This window comes from Panulirus ornatus, chromosome 55 (assembly GCF_036320965.1).
Source record: "Panulirus ornatus isolate Po-2019 chromosome 55, ASM3632096v1, whole genome shotgun sequence".
NCBI lineage: Eukaryota > Metazoa > Arthropoda > Malacostraca > Decapoda > Palinuridae > Panulirus > Panulirus ornatus.
In genome coordinates, this window is record NC_092278.1 from 20,459,857 (window position 1) to 20,482,256 (window position 22,400).

At 44.3% G+C, this 22,400-nt stretch overlaps 1 protein-coding gene across 1 annotated transcript in view; it reads right to left on the reverse strand.

The window, feature by feature from the left end:
• The window catches only part of LOC139765502 (claspin-like), a 228,349-nt gene extending 218,997 nt beyond the window's left edge, over window positions 1–9,352 (reverse strand). Inside the window, exon 1 of the mRNA XM_071692977.1 lies at window positions 9,239–9,352. The gene's annotated coding sequence lies outside the window, so the exon portion shown is untranslated. The remainder of the gene's footprint in view (window positions 1–9,238) is intronic.
• Between the last annotated feature and the right edge of the window lie 13,048 nt (window positions 9,353–22,400).

Below are 22,400 nucleotides of genomic sequence, written 5' to 3' on the forward strand. Positions count from 1 at the left end.
AAACCCACGATCAACTCTCACTCTCTCTCTCTCTCTCTCTCTCTCTCTCTCTCTCTCTCTCTCTCTCTCTCTCTCTCTCTCTCTCTCAATAAAATTATGCTTCACTAGCAATTCTTTTTACGACCTGGATTCCTGTGTCATTTGGGGGTAAAACCATGGAAAATGAGGATACAATTTCATAGAGAACTCATTTTAAATTCATGTCTAATTATCAAATGCAATAAATCATCACATTATTTCCATAAGGTATTCTACTATTTAAATATCTTAATCATTAATAAATAAAAATATAAAAATGATATATATATATATATATATATATATATATATATAGAGAGAGAGAGAGAGAGAGAGAGAGAGAGAGAGAGAGAGAGAGAGAGAGAGAGAGAGAGGAGCCTTAACTTCGCTCGTCATTCAGTTATCTACAAACAGGAAGTCGAACCCGGGCACCTTGTTTCCCGACCAGCCACATCTAAGCCACGACACCACGGAAGCCCCCGGTATAAACCAGTTGCAGTAACACATACGTCGGGGCGCCGTGATGCACTGACGACGTAAGTCACACATTTGATTTAAAAAAAGAAAAAAGTTAAGGTACATATGAACTATACATCATGCATAAGATATACACACAGGCGAAAGTCTGCACGGAGAGCATATGCAAGGGTATACCTACTCTATATGGTAATTTGCGTATAATTTTATAAGCGTATAATTTTATAAGCGTATAATCCTATAAGAAACTTTCCTCCTCTTTCTGTCAAAAACACAGTGACAGTATTCCAGGCACTATTACCTCTTACTCCAGACACTTAAGAAATCCCACTCCAAACACAAGTCAGAAAAGGTTAGACTCATAATTCCCACTCCAAACAAGTCTGATATGCTTTGAACTTAGTCTGGGAGGGTTAAACTTATCTAGTCCCACTCCAAGCACAAGTCTGAGTGGATTTAACTTACAAGTCTCACCCCGAATACAAATCTAAGAGGGTCTAACTCAAAAGTACCACTCCAAACACAAGTCTGAGAGGGTCTAACTCAAAAGTACCACTCCAAACACAAGTCTGAGAGGGTCTAACTCAAAAGTACCAGTCCAAACACAAGTCTGAGAGGTTTTAACTTAAAAGCCCCACTCCAAACACAAGTCTAAGAGGGTTTAACTTAAAAGCCCCACTCCAAACACAATTCTGAAAGGGTTTAACTTAAAAGCCCCACTCCAAACACAAGTCTAAGAGGGTTTAACTTAAAAGCCCCACTCCAAACACAAGTCTGAGAGGGTCTATCTTAAAAGCCCCACTCCAGAGACAAGACTGAGTGGTTAAAACCTTACTACCCACACTCCAAACCCATATCTAAAATGTTCTAACTAAGTTAGTGTGGCGAACCTTAACTTCAGGATTTCTCTAAAGAACAGGCAAACACACAATCAAATTTTAATTCTCTCTCTCTATATCAACCTTTCATCTTCCCCCTTCTCCCTCCCTGTTTTTTTTTTCCCTCTCTCTTTCCATACTTGCTGGAAACGAGACGGACTTATTCATTCAATAATTTAGGCCTGTGTTAAGGGAGATAGGCTGTTTAGTAGGAGTACGGGAACCAATGGAGAGAGAGAGAGAGAGAGAGAGAGAGAGAGAGAGAGAGAGAGAGAGAGAGAGAGAGAGAGAGTATGTAAGGTTGATGATTTTGTCTTCCATGAGATAAACCCGAGGAGACAACGAGATCATGAGTGCTGACGTGGCTCAAGGGGTCGTCCCGTCGTGCTCAGGGAAATTGATTAGGGTATCTTCTCACTACGAACCCCAATAATCATTTGAATATTCGGGAAGAAGGAATACAAAAGAAATAATCACTCTCTCTCTCTCATATATATATATATATATATATATATATATATATATATATATATATATATATATATAAATCCCTGGGGATAGGGGAGAAAGAATACCTCCCACGTATTCCCTGCGTGTCGTAGAAGGCGACTAAGAGGGAAGGGAGCGGGGGGGGGGGGGGGGGGGGGGGGGGGGGGGGGGGGGGGGGGGGGGCTGGAAATCCACCCCTCTCGTTTTTGGTTTTTTTTTTCTAATGAAGGAACGGAGGAGGGGGTCAGGTGAGGATGTTCCCTCAGAGGCTCAGTCCTCTGTTCTTAACGCTACCTCGCTAATGCGGGAAATGGCGAATAGTATGGAAGATGGAAATATATATATATATATATATATATATATATATATATATATATATATATATATATATATATATATATATATATATATATATATATTCTCAGAGAGTATTCTATCTTCAGTACCTACAAATCCCTTGCTTCTCATCAATACCTGTAATGACCTGAGACCTTGCATAAGGGCTGTCCTTCACAGATTCCGGCAGCGTCTGGCCTGACCTTTAACAATTATGTAGGAATGTTAGGCCACAAGTCTTTAAAATAATTATACATATATCAGAAAAAGAAGAGAGAAAGAAGGGATCGATTCTGTTCCATGTTGAATGAGCAGGTTCCGTACTCGACCTTCCAAACTCGTCTATGACAATGGCTGCAGCATTTCGGCCACTGTTCTAACAAGGGGGGGGCCAACATAATTGGAATACCTTTGCCATGGTTAGATTATTAAGTCATCCAGTGTTAGGTAGGAACAGCTTACTGGATCTACCAGACATTGTGGAAAGTGTTGTGTTATCAACAGCTTACTGGATCTATCAAACGTTGTGGTAAAAGTTGTGTTATCAAAGTCTTTATTTGTGTTGATATTGATGTCTTGAGTACGATGGTACAAGCCATGAGCACGAAGGGAACAGTGCTTGAGTACGACGGTACGATCCTTGAATAGGATGGTACAGTACTTGAGCACGACGGTACGGTCCTTGACTACGATGTTACACACACACCCTGAACACTACGGTACAGTCTTTGAGCAGGACGGTGCACCCCTTGAGAACAACGGTACGGTCCTTAAGCACAACAGTACACCCCTGGAGTACAACGGTACGGTCCTTGAGCACAACAGTACACCCCTGGAGTACTACGGTACGGTCCTTAAGCACAACAGTACACCCCTGGAGTACTAATGTACGGTCCTTAAGCACAACAGTACACCCCTGGAGTACTACGGTACGGTCCTTAAGCACAACAGTACACCCCTGGAGTACTACGGTACGGTCCTTAAGCACAACAGTACACCCCTGGAGTACTACGGTACGGTCCTTAAGCACTCGGAAAAAAAAAAGATAGCGTCAAGGATCAAGAAAGGACATCATATACGGAGTAGGAAGAAAGAAGGCGGGCGACAAGACAGAGCCCTGGAGAACGCCACGGCTGACACGATCCACGGAAGAGGCTGCCACAACCACCATCATGGACCTTAACAGCGGTGTTGGAGGAGCGACTGGAGAGGAAGGCAAGCATTAGTGAGAGAGAGAGAGAGAGAGAGAGAGAGAGAGAGAGAGAGAGAGAGAGAGAGAGAGAGAGAGAGAGAGAGAGAGAGAGAGAGAACAGAGAAGGGAAGTTGTGCTATATGTTCTCTTTCGTTATACGTGGGCCGACGCGAATACCCCCATCTACCACATTGTGTCATCTGGGGGAAGTGTTGATGTATATAAACATTTAGGAGCATCGCATAATGTTCTGTTCCACTCTCATTAATGGCTACTTTTAGATGCCTAATTACAAGTGAAGAGTGAATCTCGAGTTTTTACCTAGTTCTAGAGAGACTTCGGAGAGATTAGTGATAAGAGAGATAAGACAATGGCTTATCGTCCTTTTAAATACGTATTTACTGCCGTCACGTGCCTTTCAAATACTGGTTGGTTATTTTGCCGTCTACGTCTATCTCATCTGCACTACATCTCTGGTTATTTTGCCGTCTACGTCTACCTCATCTGTACTACATCTCTCAGCTCTGAGGATTTGTAAACAATTTACTCAACGTCATCAAAAGCTACCCAAATAACTCTCCTTATCCATGACCTTAAATCAATTTCTAACTATTTTTTCGGACAATCATCCCTCTTAACACTTCACACTTCATCTGAGAAAAGTCTTGTGTTTTGACATTTATTATACAGTGAAATAATATGTTTACATGAACCAGATTATCAAATGGTATGTTTACATGAACCAGATTATCAAATGGTATGTTTACATGAACCAGATTATCAAATATGAACACCTACTATTACTACTACTACTACTACGACTACTACCACTACAACTACTACCACCAACACCCCTATAACAATTACCACCATTATTACTACGACTACCACCACTATTACTACGCCTACTGTCATCTTTCACGCTTGTCTTGTTTCCCACATTAGCAAGGTAGCGGTAGGAACAGCCAACTGGGTTTTGGAAGAAACATCCTCGCTTGGCTCCTCCTCCTGTTCCTAATGAAAAGCAATAATACAGGTGGGGAGGACTGGCAATCCCTCGCCGCTCCCGCCTCACTTAGTCGCCTTCTACGACAAGGAGAAACGTGAGTTGTATTATGTCCCCCCATATCGCCAGGGTTATTATAATTATCATTACTATTTCCTTATCATTATCATTACTATCATTATTACGACTGTTTATGGTACTTGTAACTTGACGGGGACAACAGCAGCAGTGTATAGCAGCTTGACGCAGACCAGCAGCAGCAGTGTACAGCAGCTTGACGCAGACCAGCAGCAGCAGTGTACAGCAGCTTGACGCAGACCAGCAGCACAGTGTACAGCAACGTGACGGAGAGCAGCAGCAGCAGCAGCAGTAGGAGTGTACAGGAACTTGACGCAGAGCAGCAGCAACAACAGTAGTGCACAGCAACGCGACGGAGAGCAGCACAGTGTACAGCAACGTGACGGAGAGCAGCAGCAGCAGTAGGAGTGTACAGCAGCTTGCCGTAGAGCACCACAGTGCACAGGCAACTTGACTGAGAGCAGCACAGTGTACAGCAACGTGACGGAGAGCAGCAGCAGCAGCAGCAGTAGGAGTGTACAGGAACTTGACGTAGAGCAGCAGCAGTCCACAGGCAACTTGACGGAGAGCAGCACAGTGTACAGCAACGTGACGCAGAGCAGCAGCAGCACAGTGTACAGCAACGTGACGCAGAGCAGCAGCAGCACAGTGTACAGCAACTTGGAGGTCCGCTGTACGTACAGCGGTGCAGCCATGACGCCGCAGCAGCAAATCGCGGAAGCGCAGCAGTGGAGGGCGGGCGGGGCTTCGAGTCAGGTCTGGCCCCTCGCCCTCACGGTCCGTATTTCTCTCTATTTTCTGTCTTTAATCTCCCGTACGAGACTTATTCCTTAGGTATATCCTCAGTTTTCACTACGTCTCTACATGAACGCGCATCGCGCCATACGTATTACGTATTACCTAAGCTAGTAATGGAGGACTATGAGGAAATATTGGAGAGGTTCCCTTCACATTTCTCTACCCCCCCCCTTTCCTCTACCCCTCCCTCCTCCCCCTCCCCCTCTCTCCCCCATGATATGTCAAAGGTGAGGTGGCTGGAGCCAGGTGCTGGGTGGGGGGGGTGTGTGTGTGGGGTGCTGGGAGCGCTAAGGGAGGGGGTTGGGGAGGAGGGAGGGGGTCAGGCGCTCCCCACTCACCAAAATCACAATATGTCAATAAGGCCTCATACTTGGCTACCTCAATAAAGCCCGGGCTTGTTCCCATATTAAACCATTAGGCAGAGTTATCAAGTAACTTATCTAATTATTCCTATATTACAAAAAAAAAAAAAAAACAATAGATGGTGTTAGATCATACGGTTATAGTCTATAGGTGTTCTTAATCACCCCTACTGTACTACTGTTAATGACTAATTATACACAGTTAATGAAAGTAATTACGATACGAAAATAAAAAAAAAGGCTCTCGAATTCTCCTCATTCAAAATAGTATAGAAAACGGTCGCTGGCTGAGCGGGGCGAGTCTGGCGGTATCGAGCCCCGGCGAGGAGTGGTAGCGGGCGGCATTAATAACTTGTGGGGTCTTGGTCCCTCCTCCTGCAGCAGGGTTCCTACAAGAACACGGCTGAGGATCGCGAACACCCAACTGCTGGGTGTCTTCTGCGGGAGAGACTCGTTTGGGTATATACAAGCGCCAGACGTGTATAGGTAGGATTTCTACCTTAGGTTTGCCAGCTGGGTATGTGAGGACAGCGAGAAAGTCCTACCAAGCAGTTCCTACTCTCTCTAAAGGACAATTTATCTTTTCACGAAGATTTGGAAAATGGTTACAGGGACGAACGATTACTTCACGGTAATACGGTTTTGAGAGAGATTGTCTAACAATCACATTAGATAAACCGACAAGGAATGATGATAGTATACATGGAGGTGTCTGATGAGACGTGTGATGGTCCGTGGGGAGACGCCTGACACAGGGTTGTGGTCTAATAACCCCTGACACGGAATCATGGTCCGATAATTCATGACAGATGTTTCTGGTCTGGCAACGTACGACACATATTTAAGAACCCTTGTCTACCTAAGAGAATTTAGCGGGATGGAAACTGCATGAAAGAGAATGATGGTGTGAAGAAAATATGTAACTCGTAGTTATGGTCTGTAGAGTGCGTTGGTAAATGGTCTTAATGGCAGACTTTGTGGTGTGACGTTAGTGTGTGGTGAGCGCCTGGCAGAGAGGTTGCCGGCACCGCGTCCTGTAGTTATCGTACAGGAGGGTGGAGGACGGTGGCTCCAAGCCGACTCAGTGTTGACCTCCTGGTTGCTGCTAATTAGAAAAAAAAAAAAAAAAGGAGGGGAAATATCACAAAGCACGTATGATATTGCTGTTTCTTAGCTCTGATACTTTCTCAGATCAGTTTGAGACATGACTGAAGACAGTGCTTGCTGCACACACACACACACACACACACACACACACTACGAGCTGGTTTTCTCTACAACCTTAATGTAAAATGTACGAGGATGATAATCATCAAAGGTAGAAAGTAGCTTGTCAGAGGGCGAGATAACTCCGTGTTGTATAAATCATCATATTAATAAGCGGTCCATCGGAACAATCCTGGGACGAAATCACTTTTTTTTTTTAAAGTTTTATCGGAAAATTTATTAAGTTTGGCAACGAGACTGATAGAAAGAATTGATGAATTATGTGTAACTTAACCACTTGGTCTCCTAATCAGACTCGAGATGGTTCAAGGAGAATGACATGGGGGAAGGTAGGGGCAAATAGTGGACTTGGTGATAGAATATCATGGACAATTTTGAAGATCAACGAGAGAGAAACACCCACAAATCAAGTACTTGACCTTAATCAACCCATCCACGCACCGACCTGCTGTAACCCCACCGCTTGACAAATAATGTTGCATTAAGGAAGAGATTGTGGGAAAGACGCGTGTATGAGGTAATGTTTTATAATCAATTTAATCTTATGATCTGCATATCACTTCGGCCTTCTAACGCCCAAGTTAACAGACACGACTACGAGACAAACTTACGCACGCACACATTACTCATCGCTGATATATGTACCCAAATCTACCTTACAGACAGATATAAACAAACACACACACACACACACACACACACTCATACATACTGGAAGACGTACCCTCTTCCCGAATGTACAAATATGGAAGCAAGTCATTGTGGAAAATAGATAAATAAATAAACATCCAGGCAGCGAAAAATGCAACGGGGTGTAATAACTGTGTCATGATAAACATTAGCAAAATGCTGGTAAAATAGCGGAGTACACCCCTGCCCGGCCCTCCCGCCCATGTACTGGACAACAGGTGTGAGGGAGGGAAGGATACCACCCTCCCTCCTTCCTTCCCTCCCTCCCTCCATGGCGACAACTTCAGCCATGAGTATCTTACGAGTCCTTACAAATGAAATGTACCATACTGTACCTCATTAATGACGGTACCATGAGTTAGGTACATCAACACACACACACACACACACACACACCTTCCCCTCCCACCTCCCGTTACTACTCTCCCCCCCCCCCACGCATTCCCACCCGCCACCTCCCCAAACCGCCACGCCTTCCCTCCCACCCACCCCAACCCCTTCCCTTCCTCCTCCTCCTCCTCCAACCGTATAATAACGGAATATCACCAAGGACGAAACGGTTTCTTCAAGAGCACGTATATTAACGGTAAAGTACGGACCTTCAAACAGAACTGTTGTATAAAGACTTTTTCGTTACGGAAGCGTCACACTTCCGTTACGGAACCACCACCACCACCAACAACAGTAGTAACACTATCATCAACACCCACACCGTGACGGGCTACGTCCGTCACAACCAACATCCTTTTCCGTCACAGACAACGTCCTTTCCGTCACAACCAACATCCTTTTCCGTCACAGACAACGTCCTTTCCGTCACAACCAACATACCTTCCATCACAACCAACGTCCTTTTCGTCACAACCAACATCCTTTCCGTCACAACCAACATACCTTCCATCACAACCAACGTCCTTTCCGTCACAACCAACATCCTTTCCGTCACAACCAACATCCCTCCCGTCACAACCATCATCCCTCCCGTCATAACAAACAACCCCTTCCGTCACAACAAACAACCCCTTCCGTCACAACAAACAACCCCTTCCGTCACAACAAACAACCCCTTCCGTCACAACAAACAACCCCTTCCGTCACAACAAACAACCCTACTTCCGTCATAACAAACAACCCTACTTCCGTCACAACAAACAACCCCTTCCGTCACAACAAACAACCCCTTCCGTCACAACAAACAACCCTACTTCCGTCACAACAAACAACCCTACTTCCGTCACAACAAACAACCCCTTCCGTCATAACAAACAACCCTACTTCCGTCATAACAAACAACCCTACTTCCGTCACAACAAACAACCCCTTCCGTCACAACAAACAACCCCTTCCGTCACAACAAACAACCCCTTCCGTCACAACAAACAACCCCTTCCGTCACAACAAACAACCCTACTTCCGTCACAACAAACAACCCCTTCCGTCACAACAAACAACCCCTTCCGTCACAACAAACAACCCCTTCCGTCATAACAAACAACCCCTTCCGTCACAACAAACAACCCCTTCCGTCACAACAAACAACCCCTTCCATCATAACCTGGACACCATAGAGGCAACATAGACACCAACAAAACATACCCCGTCAAAATCAAAATCATGCAATTCAAAACATCACACATTTAAAACATTCAAAATAACTAGAGAGTTCTGCTGAAAAAATACAACTTACCTAAAATAAAAACGCCATAACTCCGTCCATACGTTGATGTTACAGTGGTTCTGTTCCTGTGGGACAGGAGGTAGGAGAGGAAACTCCAGTATTAACAGAACGGTGTTTGAGGAGCTACTGGCTAGTATAGAGAAGCTAGGTCGACGCTGCCCACACCATTGGCTGGTCACTGGTCGTGAGAAGGGCGGGTATTGGTGATTAGGCAGTTCGTTCGTAACGATCGTCCAGGGTGTTCGGTGGTTGTGAGGCGGTCCTGAGATGGAGGCAGTCGCTTCGCCAATATATATATATATATATATATATATATATATATATATATATATATATATATATGCGTGTGTAGGCGTTTATGTATATACATGTGTTTGTGGGTGGGTTGGGACATTCTTTTGTCTGTTTCCTTGCGCTACCTCACAAACAAGGGAGACAGCGACTAAGCATAATGAATATATATATATATATATATATATATACTACAACAAAGAAAACGTTATTTTCAGCCAAAAATATAGTGTCAAGGTTTCTCTCTCTCTCTCTCTCTCTCTCTCTCTCTCTCTCTCTCTCTCTCTCTCTCTCTCTCTCAGACACCGTCCGTGTCTTCACCTTGGAGGCCAGACACGCGAAATGTAAAATAACTGGGCACGTGACGTGAGGCTGGTGGTGGGGGGGGGGGGGGGGGGGGGTCGTCGTCCTGGTGCCACGTGCAGGACAGGTGTGAGGTGCACGTGCACGCCTCCGTCACAACGCGGTGTCACCGTGAGTTCGTAATTTTGGCGTGACTGATTACGGGAAAACTCTAAAGTTTTTCCTAGAATTTTTTCGTAGACATAAACACACCAATAAGAATGATACATACATACATATACATCTTTCTTTTCTTTCTTTCAAACTATTCGCCATTTCCCGCGTTAGCAAGGTAGCGTTAAGAACAGAGGACTGGGCCTCTAAGGGAATATCCCCACCTGGCCCCCTTCTCTGTTCCCTCTTTTGGAAAATTAAAAAAAAAAAAAAGAGAGGGGATGATTTCCAGCCCCCCGCTCCTTCCCCTTTTAGTCGCCTTCTACGACACGCAGGGAATACGTGGGAAGTATTCTGTCTCCCCTATCCCCTATATATATATATATATATATATATATATATATATATATATATATATATATATATATATATATATATATATATGTGTGTGTGTGTGTGTGTGTGTGTGTGTGTGTGTGTGTGTGTGTGTGATTATCCGTTTAATTAATTTAAACACACTCTGAATAGGCGCCAGTGTCAGGCACGTGTGCCACTATGAAGGTCAGATTCATGTGTCTCAGTCAATGTCACGCATGAAAAGGAAACTTAACTGCTGACCCCATCAAACGTCGTCAGATGAAGGTGTGTCTTCACATAAATGTCTTACACCATCGTAAATTGATTATCATCTTGTGTTACACATCTTTATCATCATCCTTGATTTCCTACTTCCATCACTTTTTAATCTCCGTTTTGCCCCTTAGTTAATCAAAATCTAACCCCTTAGTTAATCAAAGTCTAGCCCCTTAGTTAATCAAAGTCTAACCCCTTAGTTAATCAGAGTCTAACCCCTTAGTTAATCAAAGTCTAGCCCCTTAGTTATTCAAAGTCTAACCCCAATGACACTCCATAGAAAAAATCTAATAACAGTCTCATATATTGTCCAATCCCTTCACCAAACTACGAAGAACATCCAACGCTGATTGGTTGATTTGGGGATTCGGGATTCTGGTCTGATCACCTCTGCTAGGTTGTTAACGTCGTGAACCATCGTTAAGTTAACCACTACCAATCGGAAAATTCGAAGCATGATCCCCAGGGGTTGTTAAGGTAATCAGACCATACACGTTCTCACTGTATATATATATAACTTTTCACAAGTTGTTAGAAGCAGTGAAAAGTTTTTATCGAGGATGTAAGGCATGTGTACGTGTAGGAAGAGAGGAAAGTGATTGGTTCTCAGTGAATGTAGGTTTGCGGCAGGGGTGTGTGATGTCTCCATGGTTGTTTAATTTGTTTATGGATGGGGTTGTTAGGGAGGTAAATGCAAGAGTTTTGGAAAGAGGGGCAAGTATGAAGTCTGTTGGGGATGAGAGAGCTTGGGAAGTGAGTCAGTTGTTGTTCGCTGATGATAGAGCGCTGGTGGCTGATTCATGTGAGAAACTGCAGAAGCTGGTGACTGAGTTTGGAAAAGTGTGTGGAAGAAGAAAGTTAAGAGTAAATGTGAATAAGAGCAAGGTTATTAGGTACAGTAGGGTTGAGGGTCAAGTCAATTGGGAGGTGAGTTTGAATGGAGAAAAACTGGAGGAAGTGAAGTGTTTTAGATATCTGGGAGTGGATCTGGCAGCGGATGGAACCATGGAAGCGGAAGTGGATCATAGGGTGGGAGAGGGGGCGAAAATCCTGGGGGCCTTGAAGAATGTGTGGAAGTCGAGAACATTATCTCGGAAAGCAAAAATGGGTATGTTTGAAGGAATAGTGGTTCCAACAATGTTGTATGGTTGCGAGGCGTGGGCTATGGATAGAGTTGTGCGCAGGAGGATGGATGTGCTGGAAATGAGATGTTTGAGGACAATGTGTGGTGTGAGGTGGTTTGATCGAGTAAGTAACGTAAGGGTAAGAGAGATGTGTGGAAATAAAAAGAGCGTGGTTGAGAGAGCAGAAGAGGGTGTTTTGAAGTGGTTTGGGCACATGGAGAGGATGAGTGAGGAAAGATTGACCAAGAGGATATATGTGTCGGAGGTGGAGGGAACAAGAAGAGGGAGACCAAATTGGAGGTGGAAAGATGGAGTGAAAAAGATTTTGTGTGATCGGGGCCTGAGCATGCATGAGGGTGAAAGGAGGGCAAGGAATAGAGTGAATTGGAGCGATGTGGTATACCGGGGTTGACGTGCTGTCAGTGGATTGAAGCAGGGCATGTGAAGCGTCTGGGGTAAACCATGGAAAGCTGTGTAGGTATGTATATTTGCGTGTGTGGACGTATGTATATACATGTGTATGGGGGGGGGGGGGTTGGGCCATTTCTTTCGTCTGTTTCCTTGCGCTACCTCGCAAACGCGGGAGACAGCGACAAAGTATAATAAAATGAATAAATATAATATATATATATATATATATATATATATATATATATATATATATATATATATATATATATATATATATATATATATATTTCATACTATTCGCCATTTCCCGCGTTGGTGAGGTAGCGTTAAGAACAGAAGACTGGGCCTTTGAGGGAATATCCTCACCTGGCCCCCTTCTCTGTTCCTTCTTTTAGAATACTGAAAAAAAAAAAAAAAACAAGAGGGGAGGATTTCCAGCCACCCGCTCCCTGCCCTTTTAGTCGCCTTCTACGACACGCCTTATTAATAGGTCCTTAAAAGGTGTCTCAAATGACCTTGTATGTCATACACTCTCGTCTAAGTGACACAGATGACTTGGGGGTTCACCACTAAGCATAACTTGTCAAAGCGTCGCTGACCGACCGTGGTGGGGGAGTTCCCCGTTTTCTGAACGTGCGCCCCTCCCTCCCTCACCTGCTCCTCCGTTTTTTAAACCTTCCCTCCGCGGCAGAATGCTTTCGGAGGCACAGTTACAGCTGAAATACAACTGTATTTTGTAAAGTGTGTGTGTGTGTGTGTGTGTGTGTGTGTGTGTGTGTGTGTGTATGTGTGTGTGTGTGTGTGTGTGTGTGTGTGTATGTATATATGTATGTATGTATGTGTGTGTGTGTGTGTATGTGTGTGTGTGTGTGTGTGTGTGTATGTGTGTGTGTGTGTGTGTGTGTGTGTGTGTGTGTGTATGTATGTATGTATGTATGTATGTATGTATGTATGTGTGTGTGTGTGTGTGTGTGTCACACCTGTGGGTTCAGAACACGTTCATGTCTGGTTCCAGCCACCGTCTCTCTGCGCCAACGTCCTTCATGAAGCCATCCCTTCCCCCTCCCCCCGCTGACTCGCCATAGAATTACCAGTTTCTTCCGCTCTCGGAACTACTTCTCTTCAAAAGCTAATCCCACACACCCCATTTTCTATGAGTTAACCCCCTCCCCCCTTATGTTTTCTCACTCTTCCCGTGTGACTCGCGGGGGGTTCAAACAAGATTTACGAAATAACTGCATCGCCAATTTTACGATAGAGACTTTTGACACTTTAGAAAGAGATGGACGAGAGTGATTGGCCCTACCCTACAAACAGACTTGCCAATCAGGTTTGCGCAATGCCAAACACTTCCTCTCTCATATTTTTCAGAACCTTTAGGTCGAATTTGGTCTTACACACCAACAAAATATTGAGGGGGGGAATCCGCCCGTGTTCAGGGGAGTTTAAGGGAGGGAAGGAGGGAGGGAGGAGAAGGAGGGAGGGAGGGGAGGAAGGGAGGGTGGATGGGGAAGGGGGGAATGCGCGCGTGGAAGAATGCGTGGCAGTGATATAGTTTCCTGCGCAAGAGTATGTAAACCTCGAGATGCGTTGGTACTTAGCGTTGGGGGAACGACGAAGGATAGTGACCAGGGATAGGCAAAAGGTAAGATGAGATAATAGATAAAAAAAAAAAAAATAATAAAAAAAATGAAAGAAATTATGTTTGAAGATAACGTGGGATAATGTATATATGCCAAGACGAAGCGACTACCTCCATCTCAGGACCGCCTCACAACCACTGAACACCCTGGACGATCATTACGAACGAACTGCCTATCACCAATACCCGCCCTTCTCACGACCAGTGACCAGCCAATGGTGTGGGCAGCGTCGACCTAGCATCTCCATACTAGCCAGTAGTAGCTCCTCAAACACCGGTCTGTTAATACTGGAGTTCCCCTCCTACCTCCTGTCCCACAGGAACAGAACCAATTGTAAGTACTATCGAAGTATGGACAGAGAGTCATGGCAAATTCTTTAGGTTAATTTTACTAGAGCGGAACTGTTTAGTTATTTCATATGTGTACCTTAACGTTAGGATGTTTAAATAGGAACTGTAGGATTTTAATCTTGGCTCGTAAATGTTATTGCCTCTTGTTTATTCATATGTCACGATTTGAAATACTCCAGGTAAGGTAGGGCTGTTAGTCATTATTAATTTTACTCGTATTTTTTTTCCTTTTAGTTCAATTCTTTCACTTTGGGCCTTATATGATATTCAGATAGTCATTTTGACTTCCGTATATGATATGCACTACAGAGAAACTCACAGTATAGATGTTACAAGTATTTTGTACTGTCTTCATAGGTTCATATGATGGTGTATGTAATACTCGAACCGTCAGTCAATAGAATCAAAGATGCTCATCCAGAGTTTGTCGTGTGTATCTATAACGACTGTAGTGCCTAAGCAACAGATCTATTGTTCATATGTATATAATATACTCTAGAATTTTGAAAGAAAAAATAAGGCACATTACACAATCCTCACTACTCGAAACCAGCGACATAAATCATTCGAACCATTTGCATGAAACCTGATTCATCATGAACTGTTACAATCTAGTACTGTTCACAGCCGAGCCACAGGTGTGGAAACGTGTTGTACTTCCCCAGCTGTAAGGGGACGAAGTGTTAAATGAAATGATCGTACAGAAAAACTAAACAATTTCAAGCCGAAATATATCATCGGGAAAAAAAAATAACACGAAATTATTACCGAAGCGAGTTCGAAGCCACCTGAATGAATCAGTCAGCGTTCAGGGTCGAACACGCAGATGTGAATAGGGTATAAAACTTGCCTTGTAAACAGCAAAGGGGCCAATATATACCGAGTGGTCGTTCGTTATTTGAAGGATTGTCTCTCCTATCATATGGGGCTATGTCAGGTTGTCTACCCATGGGATATAACAAAGACTGGAACTTGTATCTTGTTCAATAAGAGGCGAGGATTCACAAAATCTGTCTCGAACACCTATTCAAACCGCTTCTATAACAGTCTTCCATTGTGTATGTGTGGATTTGAAAACCCCTTGGGTCTAATGACCTTGCATATGACCTGACTTTTACAATGACCTAGTCAAAGGTTATGCCACGAAGGTATAAGTACCGAGGTGTGTTTGTGGGCCGTACCGTCGTGCTCAAAAAGGGGGTAATTGGGTTGTTAATTACCCAAGATGCTACAGACCAGCTCATCCTCCTGGCCTACACGATACAAGCAGGGTGGTGCTGTTGTGGTGGAGCAAGTGTGTTAGTGTTGTCGGTGTAACAGCAGCAGCTGTGTTACAAGTGGTGCAGCAGCTGTGCGAGTGGTGGTGCAGGAACAGCAGCTGTGTTACAAGTGGTGCAACAGCATCAGCAGCTGTGTGACTCGTGGTGCAGAAACAGCAGCTGTGTTACAAGTGGTGCAGCAGTTGTGCAAGTGGTGGTGCAGGAACAGCAGCTGTGTTACTAGAGGTGCAACAGCATCAGCAGCTGTGTGACTCGTGGTGCAGCAGCTGTGCGAGTGGTGGTGCAGGAACAGCAGCTGTGTTACTAGAGGTGCAACAGCATCAGCAGCTGTGCGAGAGGTGGTGGTGGTGGTGGTGGTGCAGCATCAGCAGCAGCAGCAGCTGTGCGACTGGTGGTGCAGGAACAGCAGAAGCAGCTGTGCGACTAGTGGTGCAGGAGGAGGAGCAGCAGCAGCTGTGCGACTAGTGGTGCAGGAGGAGGAGCAGCAGCAGCAGCAGTAACTGTGCGGCGGCGGGAGCCTGACACACTTCCGGGTCTGACCGCCAGATGGCTCACTATCTCCCAGCGTTATTATATTCCCTCTTGTATATCATGGATTTTGTTACACATTATGGACCATAGTTTCCCTTCTGTGTTCACAATGATATCGGTCCCTCTGTTCTCCGCTTGTATCATCTAATGTCACGTCTTCTGGTTTTTCTGTATATATCTTTTTTTCTCTCTCTCTTCTACCTTTTCCATTACTCTCTCTCTCTCTCTCTCTCTCTCTCTCTCTCTCTCTCTCTCTCTCTCTCTCTCTCTCTCTCTCCTTACCTAACTGGTGGTCATCAGTTATCTAATCCCAAGTGGCTGGATGGGTGGTTGGTTGGCTGGCTGGCAGGGTAAATTCATTTACCACACTGTAAAAGGGCAAATGTTTTATATTTAACGTTGTAAGTGGTAAATGCCAGGTATATCAAGCTGTAAGCAAAAATCAACATTTACCATACTGTAAATCACCGGTGTTAACATCCATCATACTATAAATGACCAGTGTTAACATTTACCATACTGTAAATCACCGGTGTTAACATCCATCATACTATAAATGACCAGTGTTAACATTTACCATACTGTAATTAACCAATGCTAACATTTATCATACTGTAAATCATTCATATTTATATTCAACACCGTAAATAACCTATCATACTGTCAATCATGAATATCAACATTTACCACACTGTAAATAACCAATGTTAACGTTTACCACACTGTAAATAACCAATGTTAACATTTACCACACTGTAAATAACCAATGTTAACATTTACTATGATGTAAATGACCATTAACATCAAACACTCATCATACTGTAAATGACACATTATAGTTTCTATTAACATTTCTCACAACCTTAACTTTTAATGTTGAGTTACTGCAGATGTTAACATCGGTTATACCACAACATGCATATATCAATTCACCATACTGAAGATAACAGATGTTAACATTGGTCATACTGGACTCTGAGTGTGTATACAAAAGTATGATAAAGTTGGACAATGTGGGTCGCCAGTATGGTGGGTCCCAAATGCCATAATTAACCATTGGAGCACATTTTCCCCTTTCTTTTCCTTCATTTGGTTTTTCAGCGACAAGAAGTGCCGGGAAAACCTTTATTTGGCTTTATTTCTCCATATATATATATATATATATATATATATATATATATATATATATATATATATATATATATATATATTTTTTTTTTTTTTTTTTTCACACTATTCGCTATTTCCCGCGATAGCGAGGTAGCGTTAAGAACAGAGGACTGGGCCTTTGAGGGAATATCCTCACCTGGACCTCTTCTCTGTTCCTTCTTTTGGAAAATTAAAAAAAAAAAAAAAAAGAGAGGGGAGGATTTCCAGTGAGGCTACTGGGAAAATGAAACAGAAATATCTTGATCACGCGCAAAACTGTGATCCTTTCCAAAATATATATATATATATATATATATATATATATATATATATATATATATATATATATATATATATATATATATATATATATTACGTATGTAGACCATCTCAGGAAGATGGTACGCCTCTGTAAGTAAGGGTTGGGTCAAGGGCCAGACCATAATATTCAAGGGTCGTACCTTCGTGCTCGAGTCGGGCCATCGTACCGTTTTTCTCACGGGAATGTACCGTTGTTCTCCAAGGAGGTAGCACCGTGTTGAAGGGATCGTGAGAACGTACCGTTCTCGAGTGTACCGTTTGTTCTCAGAGGGACGTGTACCATCGTTCTCGAGGGTCGTTTAACATGGTAGTTAGTACTCGTGTAGTGTACAGAGGCGAACTGGTGTCCTCAGAAGGACGAACCATCGTTCTCAAGTCTCGTGCCGTCGATTTTGAGCCTGGAATGACCAGTAAATAAGGAAAGGAATAGAAATGAGGAAGGGAATGCGAGTGTCAGACTACGACGGTCGCGGGCGTGCGGGCGGGCGCGGACGGGCGCCGTGGGTCACTCTCGTTTTCTATAGACCTGCTGGCGACTGAGGCGCAGTGGGAAGGGATCGCTCCTCTCGTCTCCTGCACTCCCACGTTCTCTGTGATGCCTCTGGCCGTTTATTTAGTGACATTTCTCCCTTTTCCCCGGCGATAATCTGGCATTGGGATGTACTGACGTGTGCTGCATCATCCCAAAATACAAGCTCGGGTCCGGAATAAATATACACAGTGTGTTTTTTTAAGGGAATATTCTAGAAAGCGATGACGAGGGGAAATGACAAGATATACTCAAGGCCATTGACAGCACCTGCCGTGTTTATGGGCTTAAGGCTTCCGGCAGCGTTGGAAGTCTCGGGACTCTGCTCCTCTAATGTTACCAGGTGTTACACTTAACCTTATACTGTCCCCGTTCCTTTTGTTACGTTACGCTCTGTACCGGTAACTGTTTATGTAACACTATTTGGACAGAGAGAGAGAGAGAGAGAGAGAGAGAGAGAGAGAGAGAGAGAGAGAGAGAGAGAGAGAGTACCTCAGTTGTTCCTATAGTAACATGGACACAGGTGAGGTTCCTGTGTAGCCGTGGAGGGGCGTTGCGGAAGCCCCTTGGTTGTTGGTGTTGGCGCGAATGCTCCTGCAGGAGGACGGAGGCGTGGCCGAAGCCCCGTGGTACTGCTGTAAGGTAGAGAGGCGACTTGCTCGTTCCTACAGAGTTCCTGCAGAAGGAAGCAAAAAGCCCCACGGTGGTGCTGTGGTGCTGCTGCTGAAGAAGGCGATGTCGGAGTCCCGTCGGCGGGTGGAGATTTATGGCTGATGAGATGTCCAAAGATGAAGTATGGCACTGGTCAAGAGGGCAGCAGCGCTTATATATATATATATATATATATATATATATATATATATATATATATATATATATATATATATATATATATATATATATACTGGCCAGCTATTCCTTAGCGCACGACCCCCTCCCCCCTATCCCCAGTCCCTCACGCCACCTGGACGTGCGTAAAGGGAACTACGGACGTAAACACCGTCACGGAGTGTCTCTCCATGAACCTATAGCGCGCGGTCAAGGTAAGACTTTGGAGCCAGAGGCAGTGAGTGACAACTGCCTGCCTGCCTGCCTCACTACACGTATCACCCGTGTCTTGTGGTGGTACCAACAGCTACTGTCCATATATATATATATAGGTACTTACTCTTTGACCCAAGAAGCACCAGGAACAGACGATTGATCTGTCGACGAGGGAGAGAATATGAGACACTCTCGACTCCTGCCTGTTTTTGTGTTTGGAAAGTAACAACACAGGAGGGGAGGATTTCCGACTTTCTTCTTCGCTCCCGCTCCCCTTCTTAATCGCCTTCTACGACGCGCGGGAGATACGTGGATAGTAGTAATCTCACCCCCCCCCCCCACAGGAATACAAACAACCATACGTGGGAAGGACAGACAACACAAGACCTGATGGTCTATGACGAGGTTACCTACTGGAGGACAGTACTTGGGAAGGACAGATAACACTAGACCTGATGGTCTATGACAAGGTTACCTGCTGGAGGACAGTACGTGGGAAGGACAGACAACCCAAGACCTGATGGTCTATGACGAGGTTACCTACTGGAGGACAGTACGTGGGAAGGACAGATAACACTAGACCTGATGGTCTATGACAAGGTTACCTGCTGGAGGACAGTACGTGGGAAGGACAGATAACACAAGACCTGATGGTCTATGACGAGGTTATCTCCTGGAGGACAGTACGTGGGAAGGACACATAACACAAGACCTGATGGTCTATGACGAGGTTATCTGCTGGAGGACAGTACGTGGGAAGGACACATAACACAAGACCTGATGGTCTATGACGAGGTTATCTGCTGGAGGACAGTAATAGTAACCTATATACTTCTATTGAAATAGGAACATAGAGCATAAGGCTTTTCCCTACCCATTATCACTCCCTCTGGTACAACAGCCGGCGAGAGTGCAATAGTCAAACCAAATAAACAAACCAAAAGTTAAAAGTAATAAAACTTGTAGATGTTTTATCTAGAGAATGATAATAAACCAGAGGTTTAACTTTGTGAATGAAGTGTACAGCGACAATGGTAGGGGGCGACAGCTGTTTACATAACCATATCATAATTATCCGGGCACTTGCCAGTTTGTAACCTGGTCATTTTCTCTCACAATCGTTGACCCGTTGACCCTCGTACTCCAGAGAATTACGAACATACCGTTTTCTTTTTAAGAGGAACGACAGAGTAAATAATAAATATCCTTCGTATTGACAGTGGTCGTAAGCAGAGAAGTGGTCCAGAACGGCTACTTTTCACAGAGGGAAACACACTTATAATCCCATAAGTCAGATGTAGATTACATACTGAAAATGAGGACTTATATGGGTGACTGTATCACCCTGCTGTTCCTTAACTTTAATAAGTCGATTATCCTCGGGTTGCGAAGGCAAAGAAGGAACAGTGTTACTTATATAAGTGTCTACAGTCGTCCAAGGATGTGTTGCTGCTCCTCCCTCCTTACTGACGTAAGAGTGTTGGAATTGATGCTCCTGGAATCATTGTTACACCCTTAACTAGGAATTGATGCCCCTGGAATCATTGTTACACCCTTAACTAGGAATTGATGCTCCTGGAATCATTGTTACACCCTTAACTAGGAATTGATGCCCTTGGAGTCATTGTTACACCCTTAACTAGGAATTGATGCCCCTGGAATCATTGTTACACCCTTAACTAGGAATTGATGCCCCTGGAATCATTGTTACACCCTTAACTAGGAATTGATGCCCCTGGAATCATTGTTACACCCTTAACTAGGAATTGATGCTCCTGGAATCATTGTTACACCCTTAACTAGGAATTGATGCCTCTGGAATCATTGTTACACCTTAACTAGGAATTGATGCCTCTGGAATCATTGTTACACCCTTAACTAGGAATTGATGCCCCTGGAATCATTGTTACACCCTTAACTAGGAATTGATGCCCCTGGAATCATTGTTACACCCTTAACTAGGAATTGATGCTCCTGGAATCATTGTTACACCCTTAACTAGGAATTGATGCTCCTGGAATCATTGTTACATCCTTAACTAGGAATTGATGCCCTTGGAATCATTGTTACACCCTTAACTAGGAATTGATGCTCCTGGAATCATTGTTACACCCTTAACTAGGAATTGATGCCCCTGGAATCATTGTTACACCCTTAACTAGGAATTGATGCCCCTGGAATCATTGTTACACCCTTAACTAGGAATTGATGCCCCTGGAATCATTGTTACACCCTTAACTAGGAATTGATGCCCCTGGAATCATTGTTACACCCTTAACTAGGAATTGATGCCCCTGGAATCATTGTTACACCCTTAACTAGGAATTGATGCCCTTGGAATCAATGTTACACCCTTAACTAGGAATTGATGCTCCTGGAATCATTGTTACACCCTTTAAGTACGGGAGAGGTGAGGATGCTGATGCTGGTGGGAGAGGCAGGGAGCGTTATGGTGGGAAAGTGAGTGGGAGGAGAGATACGAAGGGAGAGCGTGGTAGGCTAGAGGTGGGAGGGAAGGAAGGGGGCCCGGGAAGAGCCAAGAGGCAGGGAGAGATGGTTGGGGATGGTGAGGGCAAATGAGGAAGCGTCGGAGAGATGGTGAGACCCAAGGGGGGGGATGTAGTGTGGTGGGAGGGAGCAGAGGATGTGGTGGGAGGAGAGAGAGAGAGAGAGAGAGAGAGAGAGAGAGAGAGAGAGAGAGAGAGAGAGAGAGAGAGAGAGAGAGAGAGAGAGAGAGGTGGGGAGATTGTAGTTGTGATGGAAGATGGAGGGAATACATGGGTGGGACAGATAACAGGAGACCTGACTGGTCCATGAGGAGGTTATCTGCTAGACGTTTGTAATAGTAATCCCAAGTTCCTGTTCTGTTTGAGGTAGAGACAGCGAAGCAGAAGGCTCCTGCCTTCCTCCATCTGCACCCACCACCGCTCGCTCCGGCACAACAGCCGGCAGGAAATCAGCCAAGATGGAACACCGTGCATTACGTGGAGGGTGTACTACCGTGGTAATTCTATAGGAAAGTGTGAATGGGTGGGGGAATGAATAAATACCCTAATCTGACGCTGAGTTACCCGAGGGAGAAGAAGAGAGACTCGAATCTAAATCATACGTCAATGAATACATGACTTGAATTCATTCCTAAGCAATGTTATTCACTGGTAATTGACATGAATGAAGCACATGCCTAACAGTGATTGAGAGGTGTTAAGAGGCATTGGCAATATCAGGGGCTCGGGATGATCCAACGCTTCACAACTACAGTGTGAAGACCGCATGACAAAGTTAGTATCATAACTTGCGTCTGTTTTCCAACTGTTATGACTGATCCTTGGATATAGCTGATGTCAAAGTAGAGTATTCTGAAAACTTGTATCAAATCTCCCAGGAGTATGCCTATTTTTAAGGAGAA